The sequence below is a fragment of the Callospermophilus lateralis genome, chromosome 17 (genome assembly GCF_048772815.1).
Source record: "Callospermophilus lateralis isolate mCalLat2 chromosome 17, mCalLat2.hap1, whole genome shotgun sequence".
In the NCBI taxonomy this organism is placed as follows: domain Eukaryota; kingdom Metazoa; phylum Chordata; class Mammalia; order Rodentia; family Sciuridae; genus Callospermophilus; species Callospermophilus lateralis.
The window spans coordinates 37,193,651-37,212,366 of record NC_135321.1 but is presented as its reverse complement, the minus strand read 5'-3'; positions in this window follow the sequence as shown (position 1 = coordinate 37,212,366).

Below are 18,716 nucleotides of genomic sequence, written 5' to 3'. Positions count from 1 at the left end.
GACAATAGTGGAATGCATTACAGTCATAACCTTTAACATCTTTAATTATGTGAAGGCCTCTGGGTCTAAACACTTATTGGTTGCACATCTAAAATGTGCTTTCACTTTTTAAACTGTTAGATTTGAAACATAGACTCACATGATGTTATAGGAATTAGAAAAGTACCAGTAGCACATCTTTTATTTTAAAAAATGGAGAAACTTAGCAGGAAAAAAAACTAAGAGACCCCATATTGCCCTTAATTCATAATGATAATTTAGCTAGTTACAAAAGCCTCAGTTAACTATCCATAGTATTTTATTTTATTTTTAAAGAGTGAGAGAGAGTGAGAAAGAGGGAGAGAGAGAGAATTTTAATATTTATTTTTTTAGTATTTGGCGGACACAACATCTTTGTCTGTATGTGGTGCTGAGGATCGAACCCGGGCCGCACGCATGCCAGGCGAGCGCGCTACCGCTTGAGCCACATCCCCAGCCCCCTCCATAGTATTTTAGAAATGTTTTTTCATTGTGTTTATTCATCATTGAATGTGAGACTTGGTCTAATGGTTTGTTGTTTTTTTTTTTTTGGTGTGTGTGTGGGGGTATTGAACTTGGGCACTTAACCACTGAGCCACATCCTCAACCTTTTTTTTGCATTTTATTTAGAGGCAGGGTCTCACTGAGTTGCTTAGCACCTTGTAGAGTTGCTGAGGCTGGCTTTGAACTTGTGATCCTCCTGCCTCAGCCTCCTGAGCCGCTGGGATTACAGGCATGGGCACCCTGCCTCAATTGTTATTCTTTAGGAGGAAATAAGCTTTTTGTATCTTATATTTGTTACACATCCTCTGTAGTTTTTTGCAGGCTCCCCCCCACCCCCACACCAGGGCTGAGAACCGAGTTCAGGGCCTTGCATGTGCTAGGTAGGCAAGTGCTCTGCCACTGAGCTAAATCCCCAATCCCAGTTTTTTAAATACTCTGTCTTTAATGTTGATGGATGGATTTGTCTTTATTTTACTTGGTACTTAGAGTATATTTTATTGTCACTATTTTTTTTCTTTCTTTCTTTTTTTTTTTTTTTTTATACCAGGGATTGAACTCAGGGACATTGGACCATTGAGCCAGATCCCCCGCCCTATTTTGTATTTTATTTAGAGACTGAGTTGCTAAGTACTTGTTTTTGCTGAGACTGGCTTTGAACTTGCAATCAATCCTCCTGCTCCTGAACTGCTGGGGGTTTACCAGCCTATGACCCCCCCCCCCCCCAATTGTCACCATTTGGATACTTTAAAATGTGAATGATATTGTATAGAACTTGCTTATTGCATTGTATCCCTTCCAGACTGAATTATTTGAACTCTTAAGAAGAGTCCTCTTAACATCTAGTAAATATGGCATCTTTAGCTTACAGGTTAGAAATTGCATGAGAGCCATGGGGAAAGGACTCCTTCCTCATTCAGTATTACTGAACAGAAGACAATGATGGCTGTGTTGACTTTGTCGGGATTATGGGCTTCAACCAACACTGAATAACTGATAATTTAGGGAAGAAATAGAAGGCTTTTTGTTTGTTTGTGTTGTGAAGTAGTTTATATAAACCATCTGGAGGAATCTGGAGAATCAAGCTTGAATTATTGTCAGGAGTCAGTTGGGGCTAGGCAGGAAAAGCACACAGTTCAGGTCATGCCACAAGATTAGGCCAATTGGGATGCTGCTCCAGGCACCACTCACACCAGTGATGGTCACTGCTGTGACTCAGTGGGTCACTGCACTGCTGCCAGTGTATCATGCATGTGTCATAGTCTGCTGTGTTTGCATCCCATGTTCAAGATTCGTGTTCACAGGCAGAAGCATCAAATTGGCAGAATCTAGGTTCCTTCTATGTTCCTTGGCTGCCAGGGAAGGGTGAGAAGGTATATGTGGCTCCTAAATCCTGAAGTAGAAACATATCCATTTGCATTTTCATTGCACATAAGGTCTTCGAGATTAAAGCTGCATGTCTTTTCTCTTCCCCATCTCCTCTTCTCAGCAACTCTTCTCCCCTTTCTTTCATTTTTCAGTGAAAGCCACCCCCAGCTTCACAGTTGTTCCAGCTGCAAACCCTGTTGTTATCACTAATACCTTCTTCTGTTTTTTCCTTTTATCCAGAAATTACTGATTTCTACTATTTTTGTCTCTTTTTATTCAACTCTTTCAATCCTATCTTTAAATTTGGTTGTCATTTACCTTTAATTCAGTCACTATGAGGGTTATGAAGACAGTATGAATTCATGATAGATTTAAAAGGAAGGCCTGTTGGTCTTTGAATAAAAATTCAGCCCCTTGGGCAAAGTATTTAACAGCTCTTCATTTTAGTTGCATTGTCTATTAAAGAAGGAATAATGCTAATATCTACTTTGAAGAGTAGGTTGAGTATTTAAGTAAGATATTATTCTTAGTTAAACATATATAGTACAGGGTCTGAAGTTTTAAGATGCCAGTTAATATACCTATGTGGCCACCTTCATCTTCTAGTTATGTTGCTACAGTCAGTATGTAACTTGTTTCACTGACTCTACTTGTCTCCTCTGGGATCCTCCTCCTTGAATCTGTAACCTCTGTAAAACTAGCTTTGGTTGCTTCCCTTGAGTCTGACTGAGTCCCTCATGGAAACAGATGGCATTATCTTAACGGGGTGATTAAGAAAGTTAGGGCATAGTAAAAGAAAATCACAAGGGAAACCAGGCAAACCTGTGAGGCAAACCAGGACTGATAACATTAGGAAGTGGTTACAGTCCTTAGAGTTGGAGGACTAAGAGTGGAGTGGCTGTTTGACATGAGGTGGGCAGAGACGGTTGCAGAAAACTTTCTGACAGAAGCTATGGCATTTCCGGGTGGGGCAGAGCCTTAAACCCAGCATGAAGGAATGTCCAGTTCATATTCTGAAATCTTCCTCCTATTCTCTGATCTCTAGTTGATGCCTCCTCCTATCAGCCAAATCATCCAGAAGGCAAAGGACAGGTGATTGCATTGAGGAAATTCACAGACATTGTCTTACTGAGACATAGAAGTAGGTGAACATGAGTAGATGGTGGATCTGGAGGTGAGAATGTTCAACATACCTATTGTGGTGTTTTCTAATAGCTTTCTATTATTCCAGGAGTCTCATTCCCAGATGAAAACCTGCAAAACCCAATGGTCTTTTCCATATTCCTTTGGTCTCTTTGCTGGATTTTCCTGCTACTGGCGTTCCATACTCCATAGTAAAGTGCTCTCACGTCTTTGTACTGGTCCTGCTGTTTATAATTTGCCTTAACTTTGTGTGTCTTGTTGTTTCTTGAAAATCTTCTCTCTCCACCTTCCCCGCAACTACTATTATTACTTCTTCTTTTTTTTTTTTGGTATTGGGGTTGAACTTGGGCACTGAACCACTGAGCCACATCCCCAGCCCTATTTTGTATTTTATTTAGAGACAGGGTATCACTGAGTTGCTCAACGCCTTGTTTTTGCTGACGCTGGCTTTGAACTTGCCATCTTCCTGCCTCAGCCTCCCAAGCCACTGGGATTACAGGCATGTGCCATCACACACGTCTTTCCCTTCTTTTTTAATCTGGTAAAATTTTAGGCTTTCTTCAGATTTCAGCTCCCATTGCGATGCATTTATGTGCTCCCAAAGCACTTTGTAGTTGTGATGGTATAATTTTCTGCTTACTTTCTTGTTTATACTTTTTTTCACTACTTAAGTTGGTTTAGATTATAGTTGAATTCAGTGAATAAACCACAGGAGACTTTTCAGAGGAGCTGATAGATCCAGGTCTTTAGAAGTTTTCAAAAGATCTGTAAAAATGGAGGAGGATTTTTCCACAAAACTTACAGTTGATTGATTGATTTCTGTGTAATTGGTACTGGACAGTGTAAAGGGATCAAATTTTCCAAGATTCAGTCAGATAACTTATGAATTTTGAAAGTCTGTATCTACTTTCAACCCACTAGTGGCACCTTTTATTTCATTGGAATTATAATTTAATAGTCATTATAATTAATAGCACTGGAAAAATATTCAGTTCCTGCCATTAATATGTTAGGCATGATGTGAATGAAATAAGATATGGACCTTGACCTTTGGGTAATTGACTTAAAAGAAAAAAAAAAAAAAAGAAAAATCCTTAGGGCTCAAATAAGATTTATCTCTGTAAATTTAAAGTTATGTAATGTAGAAATTCAGTGACCTAAAAGTAATCTTATGTGTTTGATTTTTAGTAAGCTACGGTGATGATCTATAAAGGCTTGTTTTGATTTCCAAATCAAAAGAAGAATTATCCGGTACACTGATTACAACACATTTTAGATATGTTTGCAAAGTTAATTATTTTTGTATAAGTAAATAAAATATTCATAAACTTATGTTGTTTCATCCTTTTGAGAACATAGGAATTTGACATGATCTAGCTTTAGTGTATAAATTATATAAAATATTAGTATCACTAAATATAGCTCTGTAGTTTAGATCTGGAATGTCCTCCAAGGTTCATGTGTTAAAGGCTTGGTCCCCAACCTGTGGCACTCTTGGGAGGTGGTAGAATGTTTTTAAGGAGTGAGGACTATCAGGAGATCTTATATTACTGGGGCTGTGCCCTCTATGGGGATTGTGGAATTCTGGTCTCCTCTTCACTTTTTAAAAAACAATAATTAATTTATTTTAATTAGGTATATATATGTGGTCTCCTTGCTTTTGTTCTGGCTGTGAGGCTAATGGTTTTTCCCTTCGTGCACTACCCACCATGGTATGCTGCCTTGACCCAGGCCCCAAAACAATGGGGGGCAGCTAGTCATGGGTTGAAACCTCCAAAACCATTAGCCAAAATAAACCTTTTATCTTCCTAAGTGGATTATTTCAGGTATTTGTTAGGGAGAGCTGTATAATAGAAAGCTGAATAATGACTTTACCACTAACTGATAACGTCTAGTAGTTTTGGGGTACTTATATGCCTAACACTGAAGTAAACTTTGTATGTTTTAAATTGCCTAATCCTGTGAATAAATAAATGTAGGAGTTATTTTGCACTATTGTCCATGTTTTTCTAATGAAGAAATTGAGATGTAGACATTTTGTTAATTGACTTTTTCTCAGTTGCAAGCAAAATAAGTTTAGCTCTAACTAGTTTAAGGGAAAAAGGCTCACGTAACTGAGAAACGGACTTCAGTTGTAAGTGGATATAGAGATCAGAGAATATCATCCAGGTATTTGCTTTCTCAGACTTTTTTTTTTTTTTTTCTCTTGGTGTCACACTGCAGACAGGGTTCTATCCAAGACTTGGAGAAGATGGTCAAGGTCACTACAGACTTGCATCCTCTAAGCTTAGCCATGCCAGTTTAAAGGGACTCCAACTCAGCCTCCATCCTTTTCCCCTGTCACTTTCAAAGTACCAATCCTAGGGAAGATTTTTACCTTGTCCTTGCTTGGCAGACATGCCTATTCTTGCACCAGCAATAGTGCAGGATCAGGAATTACGACTGATTGACATACAAGGATCATGTGGAACAGAGGAAAATTACACAGAAGCACTAGTAAAAGGCAGATGGAAATATGCTTGAAAAATAAATTAGAAATGCCATTGCCTTTGCTACAGAAAGGGTAAGTTAACTTGCTCAGCTGGTAAGTGGGAGAGGAATGACAAAAACCTACATCTGAATGACTTCAGCGCTCTGGACCTATATTCTCATATAGGTGCTTTCTCATTATTTCTGGTGTGTTTTTTTTTCCAGTATTTTTAAAGCTGTCAACAGGCCTTTATTTATTTATGTGCAGTGCTGAGGATTGAACCCAGTGCCTCACACATGCTAGGCAAGTGCTCTGCCACTGAGTCACAATCCCAGCTCTTCTGGTGTTATTTTTAATGATAATTATTTTACTCTAAAAACATGTTGAAGCCAAGGCAGCCATTAGAAGAATCCTAAATATTTCTTTGGTCTGTTTCCACTTAAACAGATTTTCCTAATTTAGAGGCTAGAAGTTACCATGGATGATGATAACTAGTTTCTAGTTCTAGTTTCCCCTCACACACTAGTTTCTTAGAGTTATATACCAATAGCCTTATGTAATACTTATGACATAGTTTAATACAATTCAGAATCTGGTCTGTTTAGGTCTTAACATACTGAAATGCTTGTCTGCATGAAGCTTCCAGATAGTTTCTGGATGTAAGTAAATATTTTTATTCGCTGACTAAAATGCCAAGTTTCTGAGTAGTAGATCGTTACCCTCAGAGGGTGTTAACTTTGTCAAAGAGAACACGCTTTCCTTCTGTCTGGAGTGAATCCCCACTCCTCCTTGTCTGAGTGCGGAAGTTGGCTAAATCGGATGATGACTCCTTGTTTCACATAGAAGGCTATAGACTCCATGGTGTCATTACTGCCACATACTGATATTTAATGGCACTCTTCTTCTAGATCCCAGGAGAAGCAGACACAGTGCATCAGACAACTTCCTCCACTCCTTCTTTAATTCCTGCCCCCCTCAGCTTTGTGGAAATTTTCTCTTATTTTTCAGCTTGGAAGGAGGTGGATATGCTGAGGGTTGATATTTATTCATTCTCAACTCTAGGTAGAGGTGCCCACTATGCAGAGAGAGTCAAACATGCCTGTAATCCCAGTGGCTGTGGAGGCTGAGGCAGGAGGATTTCGAGTTCAAAGCCAGCCTCAATAACCCGGTAACTCAGTGAGAGCCTGTCTGTAAATAAAATACAAAAAAAAAAAAAAAAAAAAAAGGGCTGGGGATGTGACTAAGTGGTTAAGCACTCCTGGATTCACTGCCTGAACCCCTACCCCTACCACCAAAAAAAAAAAAAAAAAAAAAAAAGTAAAACAAATTTAGTCTAGACCCACCAGAATCTTTCAGGAGAAAAATGAACAAAAGTCACTATTCAACATAAACAAAAATGTTATCTCCTTATTCTCAGTCCTTTTGCAATTTTTGTGTGCGTGTCTCGTCACTTTTACTAATGTAGCCTTCTTCACTAAATTACAGGAACTAAACAGGGATAGTTGGATTGTCAGCAAGAAAAAGAAAAATCAATGGTAAATACCGATATTGCATTTCCTTTTAATCTTCTAATGACTCCACTTTTTTTGTTGTTTTCAGAATTCATTATTCACTGAGCTCAACTTCATAGCACAAAATGCATTCCTGAAAGTTAAACACATTTTTTATTTGTTAAAAGCTTCTTGGAGATTGAAGCTTTTTCTTAGCTGACTCCACCTCCTTCATCTTTTTATGAAATTTTTATCTCTGTTCTCTCAGTGTTATGTGCTAGTGGAAGGCAGTTTTAGTGCAAAAAGCAATTTGTAAGCACATGAAAGATATGATCTAAAAAATATGAATGATGGAGAAACAAACAGTAGTATTAATAAAAGTTACTGTTTTGTTTTAATGCTTTCCATGCGTGCTTGTGCATATATCTTTATGCTGATGAAGAACATCTATGAAGAAGAAAGATTGTCTTCTATTAAGTTCTTAAAAATCTCTTTCTTTCATACATAGGCAATGAGATATTTTCGTACAGTCAGTAGGTTGGTGCACAGTTCTTTCACATTTTCTCCCCAGGGACATGTAGTAGGATTGTACTCCTTCGCTGCCTTGAAGTTAGGCCAGGAGCATATGGATCATTTTGTTACCTTTGTCTTGAAGCTTTTCAGAACAATGTTTGAATCTCCTTATTTCTTTGTTAGCTTCATTGATCACAGAAGCCAGTGGAAACTTGGGACCAGGTTAATCTGTTTCGTGGTTAGACATACAGCTGTGAGTGAGAAGTATCTGTTGTACTGCACTGTGATTTGGGTTTGATCTTGCATCTCTCTGCCTTTACCAACAGATACGGTACTTACAGCAAACCTGGTATTTTATTCCAGGCAACTTTTTTTTTTTTTTCCCTTTATGAGACGCTAAATGTATAATTACATGCTAAGAGGTAGATTAGACAAATAAGGTTAAGTCTCCCTTTTTCCCCATCTGCATTACATTAAATTGATTTATAAAATTTTCCTCTCCACTATTTGTGCTCTGGTATGTTGTTACACTAGTAAACAATAAAGAATTTTTATTAGCAAGAAAGTTCTTTTTATATTTCATTTTAGATACTTGTTTATATTTTTGCCTTATGAAATAATTGCTTTCCCTCCCATCTGCCTCTGGAGGGAGGAACATTTTCTGACCAGAAAGAATAGAACAATTACTGTTAACAGGTATTAAATTCTACGATAGTTGAAGAGATAGAAAAAGGGCACCTGAATATTTTAAATGTGTTCAGGTTTCCAAGTCCAGACAGATTGTGTTTCACTGAGAAGGGGTGGGAAGAGGACAGCAGACCCTGTCTCAGTACTACTTTCTTCCTCTCTTTCCTTTCTCACACTCCCACTGGCTACCTCTTTGGCAGAGGGGAGTACTAATCCAGAAGCACCCCAAAGAACAGATTCCATTTCCCTGCCATTCTGTCTCAGAGAGCCCTGGCTATGTTTCCAGTCCACCAAGGGCTCAGCCACCCTGCGGCTGTTTCCCACCGATCCCCACTCTTCCCTAGATACAGTATACAGCAACTCCTGACAGCCCACAGACTCCCCATTGAGACTTACCCCTTCATGTAGGAACAGGAAAAAAAAAAATGAAGAAATCCAGGTTTGAAAGCCTGCAGACTTTCATTCCATGAGGAATGTGTTGACCACATGCATCCTAAACCAGATAAACCATGTTTGTCCAGCTCTTCAGTCCCAATAGCCAGCCATTTCTGTTCTGTGTAGCAAACCCCAAATTCAAAACCAGAAAGTTTCCTGAAATTTTCTCCTTTTTCTTTTTCTTTTTAATATTTATTTTTTTAGTTGTCGTTGGGCACAGTACCTTTATTTATTTATTTTTATGTGGTGCTGAGGATCGAACCCAGGGCCTTGCACATGCTAGGTGAGCACTCCACCCCTGAGCCACAACCCCAGCCCTCTCCTTTTTCTTTTGTGTTAACATCTATTAGTAATACAAATTAACATATATCACTGTGACATTACTATGCATGTGTACGTCTTCATTGATCATGTTCACTTTCCTTTTTTTTCCTGGAATTTTCTGCCAATCCTGTCCTCAAATGATGATGGAGTTGTAAATACACAATCTCTGACTTTTTCTTTTCTTTGTTAGTATTACTTTATTTTTTAAACCATTTTAAAAATTTATTCTAATTAGTTATACCTGACAGTAGAATGCATTTTGACATACTGACAAATGGAGCACAACTTCTCATTCTTCTGACTGTACACGCTGCAGAGTCACACCAGTACTGTAATCATACACGTATATACGGTAATAATATCTGTCTGATTCTACTGTCCTTCCCATCCCAACAGCCGCCCCCATCCCCTCTCTACCCTTTACACAAATGAAATTTCCTTCATTCTCCCCATCCCCCTGCCTCTCTGTGGATCAGCATCCACTTATCAGAGAAAACATTCAGCTTTTGGTTTTTTGGAATTGGCTTATTTCACTTAGCATGATATTCTCTAGTTCTGTTCATATGCCATAATTTCATTCTTCTTTAAGGCTGAATAATATTCCATTGTGTATATGTATCACATTTTATTTATCCTTTCATCTGTTGAAGGGCATCTAGGTTGGTTCTATAGTTTAGCTATTATGAATTGACCTGCTGTAAACATTCACCATACCTGACTTGTTAAATTGTAGTTCTTTTTTTTTTTTTTTAAAAAAAAAAAAAAAAACAAACTCTGGCATGATTTATCTGCAGAAGGCATGGATTTTCACAGTGAATTTCTTATCTATGAAAATTTTGACCTTTACTTGGGGATATAGCCATTTAATTATTATAGGTAAGGCCACCTATAAATTGGTTGGGTCATAAAACAGAATTTCATCTTCTCACTTTAATATCCCACCATACAGTGCTGATATGTTTTATCTTTACTTCCTTATCTTTACTTCCTGAACTAGGATATATGCAGATTATCCACATGTTCATCATCTAATGTGTTCTCCGCACCTGATGGCAGGTGTTTTCATACCTAAAACCTGAATGCTACTGTGGTTAACAGTACTCTCCAGATTTTCTGTAGTTTGCTTGCGTTGGGAGGACTGATTCCTTGTGAGCTTACGGCCTACTATCTGTGGTTGCATGAATGTAAGAGAACAACATCTGGTCTAATTTATCTTCAGGCATAATTAAATAATGCTGAATGGTAACCTCCAGGAATAATCAAAGTAAGAGTTTATGTGAGTGCTAATTTAGGGTTGGGTAATAGGTAACTCTTTCTTTGTGTTCTTTGCAAAGGATAGAAATTTTGTCACATCAAAGTTGATCATTTTTCTTTATTCTGATATCAAAATGTGGCATCATAGAGTAGTGAGCTCTCAGCCTGGTGGAAAGTAGAACTCAGCTTGTAAAATCAGAACTGTGGAAGGCGAGGAAGCAATAGGGACTCTCTGATTTCATAAAGAATCTTTGGTTGGCAAAAGTAAGTTTTAATATTTCACTGCCTCCTTAACTCTTTAAGACCTAGCCTGTATTTCAAATCAACAAATATTAATTGATTGAAACCAGTTCTGCTTGCTGTGCATCCTAATGAATGTGGTCTTCAATCTTATAATACATGGCTTAAAAGACAGGACCAGAGAGAGAGGTAGGAGGGGAATAGGGTTGGAAAATTTGGTTATTAAGATGGTATAGTATATCAACTAGCATATGAAAATAATTAATCCAAGAATTTATTCTGCATATATCTTAATGTAAATATTTCAGTGTATCATAATTACTTGAGTATAGTAAACCAGGATGAGAGATCTTTGAGTTCATTTTTATATAAAGTAGGATGGTAGTTTTTTTTTTGTTTTTGCATGACTCTTATTAGAAATAGGGATGCAGTATTGCATAAGCCTACTTGTCTGGAGAGAGTCCTCTGGGTCATATTTCTAAAATCTTAGGCTACCTGCTCATATTTTAAAAATGGTAGTACTCTGTCTGAAGCCTGTCTGTGATCAGGAATTCTTTCACTGTTATCAAATTTAAGTTTGAGATGAAGAACTTTTACTATTGGAATTATTTATAGCTTTGCCCGGTAAGGTCCCAATATTATAAAATTGTTTAATTTTTAAGATATCATCCTTGGATGAATCAAAGTGCATATTTAACAAAGGGATACACTTTGCCTTTCCAACATTTTAGTTTATTATGAGTTTGAGTTGCCAGCGATGATGAGGTTTTAGTAGTGGTTTCTCTTCAAGCCATCAGAAAAATTAGCATCTAACTTACAAGCATTTATTATGTTTTGTACTTTTAAATTTTATTATTATTATTGTTTGTGGTGCTTGAGATCAAACTCCAGGCCTTTATTTGATGTCCTGTGAAAGGAACCAACTATGAGCTTAATAATTAGTGTAACAGACATGTGGTAGCATTTCTTATCTAACCAATTTAATGAAAAGAACATGTCAAGAAAGCTCTCAACTCTGTTACTTTCTGCACAGTGATTTATTTTCTGAATTTGGCTTCTTCTACACACTAGGAACATGGTTTCTAGCAAATCAGGGCCACATCCCATGGTGTCATTACCAGAAAACTGGTGAGATTTGTTTTTGCCAGATGATCAGTGACTGCCTCTCTTGTGTACCAACCCCAAACATCCCCCTATCCCATTGTTGGTTGTCAGGTTTTTAGCATCTATGGCAATATGACACCTCCCATTGAAACTAAAAAATGGCAAAGAAGAGAGTAGGGAGTTGTGCACAAAATCTAGTAAATTGAGTGCTTCAGTAACTCTTTGTCATTTGTTCATCATGTTTTTATTCATCAGGCAAGTTTTTATTAAGTACCTACCATATGCTGTGCAAACACACAAACACAGATACCATGATAATCACACTTGCACGCAGTCAGAATTATAATATTACTGCTAGAAACAGGAAAGGCAGAGGTTATTTCTATGTAGACTAGATTAGCATTTTGAATGAAGATGAAAGAAGACATGGTTTAGTGTCCTTTCATTTTAAATCTGTTTCTAAGTAAATTAAATTCTTGCTTCACTCCCCTCCCCCACTACAGTAAGCCAGAGAATAAGTGTCTCTGGAGAATAGTGATGGCTTGTTTTATTGTATTTCATTTTGGAGAATGTGTGTGCTTGGCAAATATTTGTTAAATCAATGAATTATTGAGGAGGTGATGCTGTTGCCCAACTATAGTCAGGATAAAAGGTTTACTATTAACTGTGACAAAATGAGCATCATTATCTTTGTCATTCTTCAACATTTAAGTGGGCAGAATGGAATAATTCCATATAGCAATGTAATTTTATACAGTTATCTAAAAATATATTTAGCAACTAATTCCTTCTGGCAGATACATCTGGATGCTGTGTCATTTCAGTCTAGTTTGTGGGAATAAGACTGAAGATTTTTCCTGACTCAGATTGAATGATGATTAATATTTGCTTTAGAAAAAAAATTGGTCTACCTATATTATATTTTCTCCACTGTGCTTTACAGTATAAGTCATATAACTGTTTCGTTGTGTGAGTGTTCATTTTTGGTTCTTTTTGGAGCAGATTTTTCAATTAGTTAATAACCATTTTCATAACATGCATAATTAGTATAATTTATATAATATAGAGATTGCATAAGTGTACAATTTAAAGATTATGAAAGTCATTAGTGATTTTACATACAAAAGCATAACAGAGTATGAAATTACCTTTTTTGACTTTTTTGTTCTATAGGGTAACAGTTGCTGACTGAATGTTTTTATATGATTTGCATTTATATGGATGGGGATTTGTGGGTGTGTGTATGTGAATACCACATACAATCAAATGTATACTTTTCTCATACATATTTTGGAGAATGTGTGTGTTGGCAAATATTTTTACTCATTTTTTTTCACTGACATCTTTTCATGTCAGTACATGTTTCTTACCGTATTTTTTCTAATGACTATACATTATTTTATGACATTTGTGTATCTTCATTTAACTATTTCTTTTAGAATTGGAATCTTTTGGTTATAATTTCATATAGTGCTTTATTAAAGATGTGGCATGGGTTGTAGATTCCTGTAAGGAAAGTACCTAAAAGTGCACTAGGTTCCATAAATGGTACTTCCTATCTTTTATATTTTAATAGTACTGCTAAATTACCCTCCAAGTAAATTTGCACCATTTGATCCAAGAGAGTATATTGTGATGGCAAAACACTTGGTGTAGGAAGCATGGGTTTGAATCCCAGCTCTGCTTCTGACTTGGGAATAGATTGGTGTCTTGGTTCTATGATGTACGGAAAGCAGTAATACCTACCTTAATGGGTGATTATGGAATTAAATGTGTTAACATAAGTCAATTCTTAGAAAAGTGCCTGGCCTATTTCTATTACAAAGTGCTTCTATTACAAAGTGCTTTCTAGCATTATGTAACTATTAGCTGCTATTATTAACACCAGAACCTTGTAAAGCTTCCCAAGGTCTCTAGTGATTGCTGCTTCAGATTGTCATCCTGCAAGCAGGCGTGGTGGTGCACGCCTGTAATTCCAGTGACTTGGGAGGCTGAGGCAGGAAAATCATAAGTTCAAGGCCAGGCTCAGCAAGTTAGCAATGTCCTAAGCAACTTAATGAGACCTTGTCTCAAAAAAAAAAAAAAAAAAGGCCTGGGATGGTAAAGTATCCCTGGGCTCAACTTAATTTCTAGTACCAAAAAAAAAAAAAAAAAATCATCCTGCAGAATGATGTTGGTTTTGACCATCAATATTCTGTTGTCTATTTTCACATGGACATGGGTTTTCTCTCCATATGTGAGCAAAAATACACACGAAGCACCATAATTTGATGATACTGCATTAGTCCCACCATTGGCAAATCTGTTTTTCAGAGTTACCTATTTATCCATAGTTGCTAACAAAATATAAATAAATTCTAGTTTTGTCGGGCATGTTGGTGCACGCCTGTAATCTCAGCGGCTCTGGAGCTGAGACAGGAGGATCATCAGTTCAAAGCCAGCCTCAGCAGTGGTGAGGGGCTAAGCAACTCAGTGAAGACCCTGACTCTAAATAAAATACAAACTAGGGCTTGGGATGTGGCTCAGTGGTTGAGTTCCTCTGAGTTTAATCCTGGGTAACAAACAAACAAACAAACACCCAAATTTTAAGTTGGTAGAACATATGATCTTGATTTAATCATATTAGCCTGTGGGAAAATTATTTACCTGGATTATTTCACCTAATATTCTCAATTTTTCTTTAATGCTTTTATATATATATATATATATATATATATATGTGTGTGTGTGTGTGTGTGTGTGTGTGTGTGTGTGTGTGTGTATATGTATAAAATGGGAGTTTCTACAACACAATGTATATCTTCTCTGTTTGCTTTTGCAAAAGCCTCAGTGGGGTGATTGTCCTTTACTATCAAGGACTATGAATTTGATAACAGACAATTCCATTAGTTTAGAAATAGAAAAGCATTTATCTGCTTTGACAAACTTTTGTTTCTTTCACTCAACTAATGTGAATTAACAAATTCTACTTTTGAACTGCCATGAAATTAGGACATGTTCTGGATCAGACACAGCAACTTTATCATCATTTAGTTTTAAAACATTTCATTATATTTGTCTCTTTTTAAATTATCATGTTTCTTTTAAGAAGGTGTCATAAGAAAGTTATATTGACTACAGTTGGGATAAGTAGTGATCAAATATCCGCTTAATGACAGGACACGGAAATAGTACAGATGGGACCTGAGAGCGCTGCTGATAACCATGGGAAGGACCACGAGAACAGGAGAACAGTTGTCCAGATGAACTAGATTCAAATCTTGTGCTGTCTCTTTCTAGCTATAGAACTCTGAGAAAATTAAGTTAACACTGCTGTGCCTTAGTTCCTCTGTGGTTTTTTAAATGAGGGTGATAACAGGCCCGACATCATAGAGTTGTTATTAGCATTGAATGAGATTATATGCATCACAGAATAAGGCCTGCGTCAGAATAACTGTTATGTAAATATTACCAGAGATATGAAAAATTGTGCTCTGTATATGTAATAAGAATTTTAATGCATTCTGCTGTCATATATAAATTAAAAATGTCTTTAAAAAGGGAGGACAAAGTTTTTAAAATTATAGCTTTATCTCAACTCTCAGTAAAAATTCTAGAGTATATTATTAAATATATGACTATGAACATTTAGAAATTAAAGATCCATGAAAGGCATTATGGATTCTCTCAGTTAATTTATGCCAAACTAAATTAATCTATGTTTGATAGGATTATCAGACTTATACATCAGTAAGATGTGCCTATTAGAGCTATGCTTCAGCTAGTTATTTGACATTAGTCTACTTGAAACTCTTTTAGAAGTGATGGACAGTAATGATCTGAGTGATAGCATTAGTAAATGGATTTTTAGCAGATTGAACACCTATAGGCAAAAAAATATTGATTGAGTAATCAGTATCATTCTACAGAAAGATTCTAGTAGCCACAAGTTTGTTTTCCACTGCCTTGTGTGACTCTGCCATGGATCACTTGAAGTCATACATCAAAATCCTGCCAGTCAAGGGTGTGGGTATTACAGAATAAAAAAGGAACTTGTTATGGTTTGGATGTGAGGTGTCCCCCTAAAACTCACGTATGAGACAATGCAAGAAGGTTTGGAGGAGAAATGATTGGGTTATAGCCTTAATCTATTCTTTTTTTTTAAAAAAATATTTTATTAGTCATCGATGGGCCTTTGTTTATTTATATGTGGTGCTGAGAATTGAACCCAGTGCCTCACACATGCTAGGCAAATGCTTTACCACTGAACCACAACCCCAGCCCCCTTAATCTTGAATTAAGCCCTGATGGGATTAACTGAGTGATAACTGATGCAGATGGGGTGTGGCTGGAGGCAGTGGTTCATTGGGGACATGGCTATGGGGTATATATTTTGTATCTGGAGCAGGAAGTCTTTCTCTTTCTACTTTCTGATCATCATGTGAGCTTGTGAGCTGCTTCCCTCTACCAAGGCTTCTCCCTTACCTTGAGCCCTGAGGATTGAGACCTCTGAAACTGTGAGCCTCCAAATAAAATTTTCCTCCTAAAATTGTTCTAGTCAGATCTTCTAGTCCCAGCAGAAAAAAAAAAAAAACCACAAAAAAAACAGTTGATTAAAACAGAACGTGAGCAACTGGCCAACAGAGTACTTTATAAGCTTGAACAAATAGCCTGCAGCTTAAAGATAAAATTTACTCAAGTTAACAGTGTCCTTTTTTTTTTTTTTTTTTTAAATAGGCCTTTTTTCTGGGCATGTAGAAATCTGGGGGAGATTTCTTGGATGAATTGACCTTGGATAATCAAATACTTGTGACTAATAAGATTTTAGAGGCTGCACAAATGGATTGAAACAAACACAAGTGCAAACAAAAATCTGTTTGGCAAGCTCGGAAAATGCACCACAGAATTGTGGATGTGATTTCAGAAGCAAATGTTGAAAGATTCAAAAGTTTTCATTGACTGACAGTGTGAGATGGTTGCTGAAAAGAGAAAGCGTTATATTAGGTTACATTAATGTACTTATAGGAGATATAAAAAGGGATTTAAGGGTTACACGATATTGTATTTTGATTAAACTGTAAAGTATTTATCATTGGTATTTGACTAATTTATTGTAATGAGTATAATTCTCAAAGACAAAGCTGTGTTTTAAAAGTGAATTGGGAAACTGAAGAATATTCAAAGAAGGGTGATATTGATGGCATTGTTGCAAACTGTTTTACTTGAGGATTAATGAAAGAAACTGAAGCTCCATTAACCTGGAAAAATAGGGAGACTTGGCTCCTACAAGTGTTAAAAACATGTGACAATATGTCATGAGTAACAAACCTTTTTTTAACAGTTGCCTTTTAAATTTATATGTAAGGACAGTGCTTATAATTTAATATTAAATAATCATTGTTATATCCAAAGGCAAAAATTAGGATTACTCGGTAGAAATAAAAGGGAAGTAGAATTTTTATTTGATGCATGTAAAAGACTTAATAATTGTAACAATTATTATTTTACTTTTTTAGAACATTGGGTGAGCTCTGGGTATCTCTTGCTTTCCATTTTTCTGTGTACCCAAGTAATGTCAACTGTGCCATGAAATTGGGCACTGTGTGGTACAGATTTTCCTGTGAATCTATGGTGGAATATGTTTGGCTTTGGCCAGGAGATGAGGAATGGGAATATGTGACCTGATTTGTACAAACTGATGTAGTTTACTCAGAAGATCTCAGAGACCACTTCTAATGTCCTTCATTTTCTTATAGCTCTATTATGGGTTTTGACAAGATCTGTTTCTAGACTAAGGAAAGGGTCTTTATTTATTTATTTATTTTTTATGATAGTGCTAGCTAATGTTTATTAACTCTAACTACTGTAGGTAGTCATTTGACTCATTGGAATAGTAAGTACTTGACATTCATTATCTCATTTAGTCCTCACAATGTTTTTTGTGAATGACAGAATGAAAAAACTGAGACCCAAGGAGGTTAAACATCTAACATTAGTCAGTTAATGAGTAGGGGCTCCTGGTTCACCTGATTGTGCCTTCAGTATTCTATAAAATTCCAAATATTGGATGAATCAGTATACCCCACCAAATTACCTTGATCTTTATTTATTAGAGCCTATTTAGCAGTGCTATAATCTGGGGATATAGATGTGAATGAGAACTAAGACCCTTGGTCTCATGAGGTTTGCAGTGTAGCAGGAAGAACATCATTAAACAGGTTATACTAATTAATGACAGTTTTGACAGGTGCTATCGAGGGAACATATAGTTTAAACCATTATCTGAGAATTCAAGAAAATGTCTGATTGTTCTTAAGAGTGAGATTGTTGTAGTGGGGTTTTTGAAATAGATCCTATGTATAATGTCTTGATTAGAGGATCTCCATTTCTGTAAAAGCCCTGTGCTCATGATAAGGAGCAGTTTAACTTGTTAAAAAGAGCAGAATGGGCTAGTTCTGTCACTTACTAGCTGTACCATCTTACAGCATATTACTTTCTCAGAGGGTTCAATTTTTGGGTGTAGTAGGGCTGATTCTCTGGGCTATTATAATGCTATTTTCCTTGCCAAGTCACATAAACATGAATACTTTTATAGCGTACATTTTTCATAAAATGCATTAAACTCAAATGGAAAATTGGAAGTATCATCTTTAACTCCTTAATTAGTAACCACATACACTGTCAGTGGAGGAAAACCTAAATGAACTGTAAATACCAGGCAGCTGGCAAGGTGCTATAACTTTTTATGTGATTTATTTTTTATCTGAAGACTACCAGTGATCCAAATTCATGTTTCATCAAAATGACATGGACCTTTGAGATTTTTCAAGAGTAATAGAAATAGGAAATGTTACGTGTGGGAATTCTGGAGTCTATTATAATAATGAGAAGCTCCTAATGAGGACCTCTCACATAAAAGTTGTCTAATAAAATATTAGCTGCTCTTGGGCTGGGGATGTGGCTCAAGCCGTAGCGCGCTCGCCTGGCATGTGTGCGGCCCGGGTTCGATCCTCAGCACCACATACAAACAAAGATGTTGTGTCCACCAAAAACTAAAAAATAAATATTAAATATCTCTCTCTCTCTCTCTCTCTCTCTCTCTCTCTCTCTCTCTCTCTTAAAAAAAATTAGCTGCTCTTATTACATTTAAACATTCCCATCATCAATAACATCATGTGGATAGGTCCTCT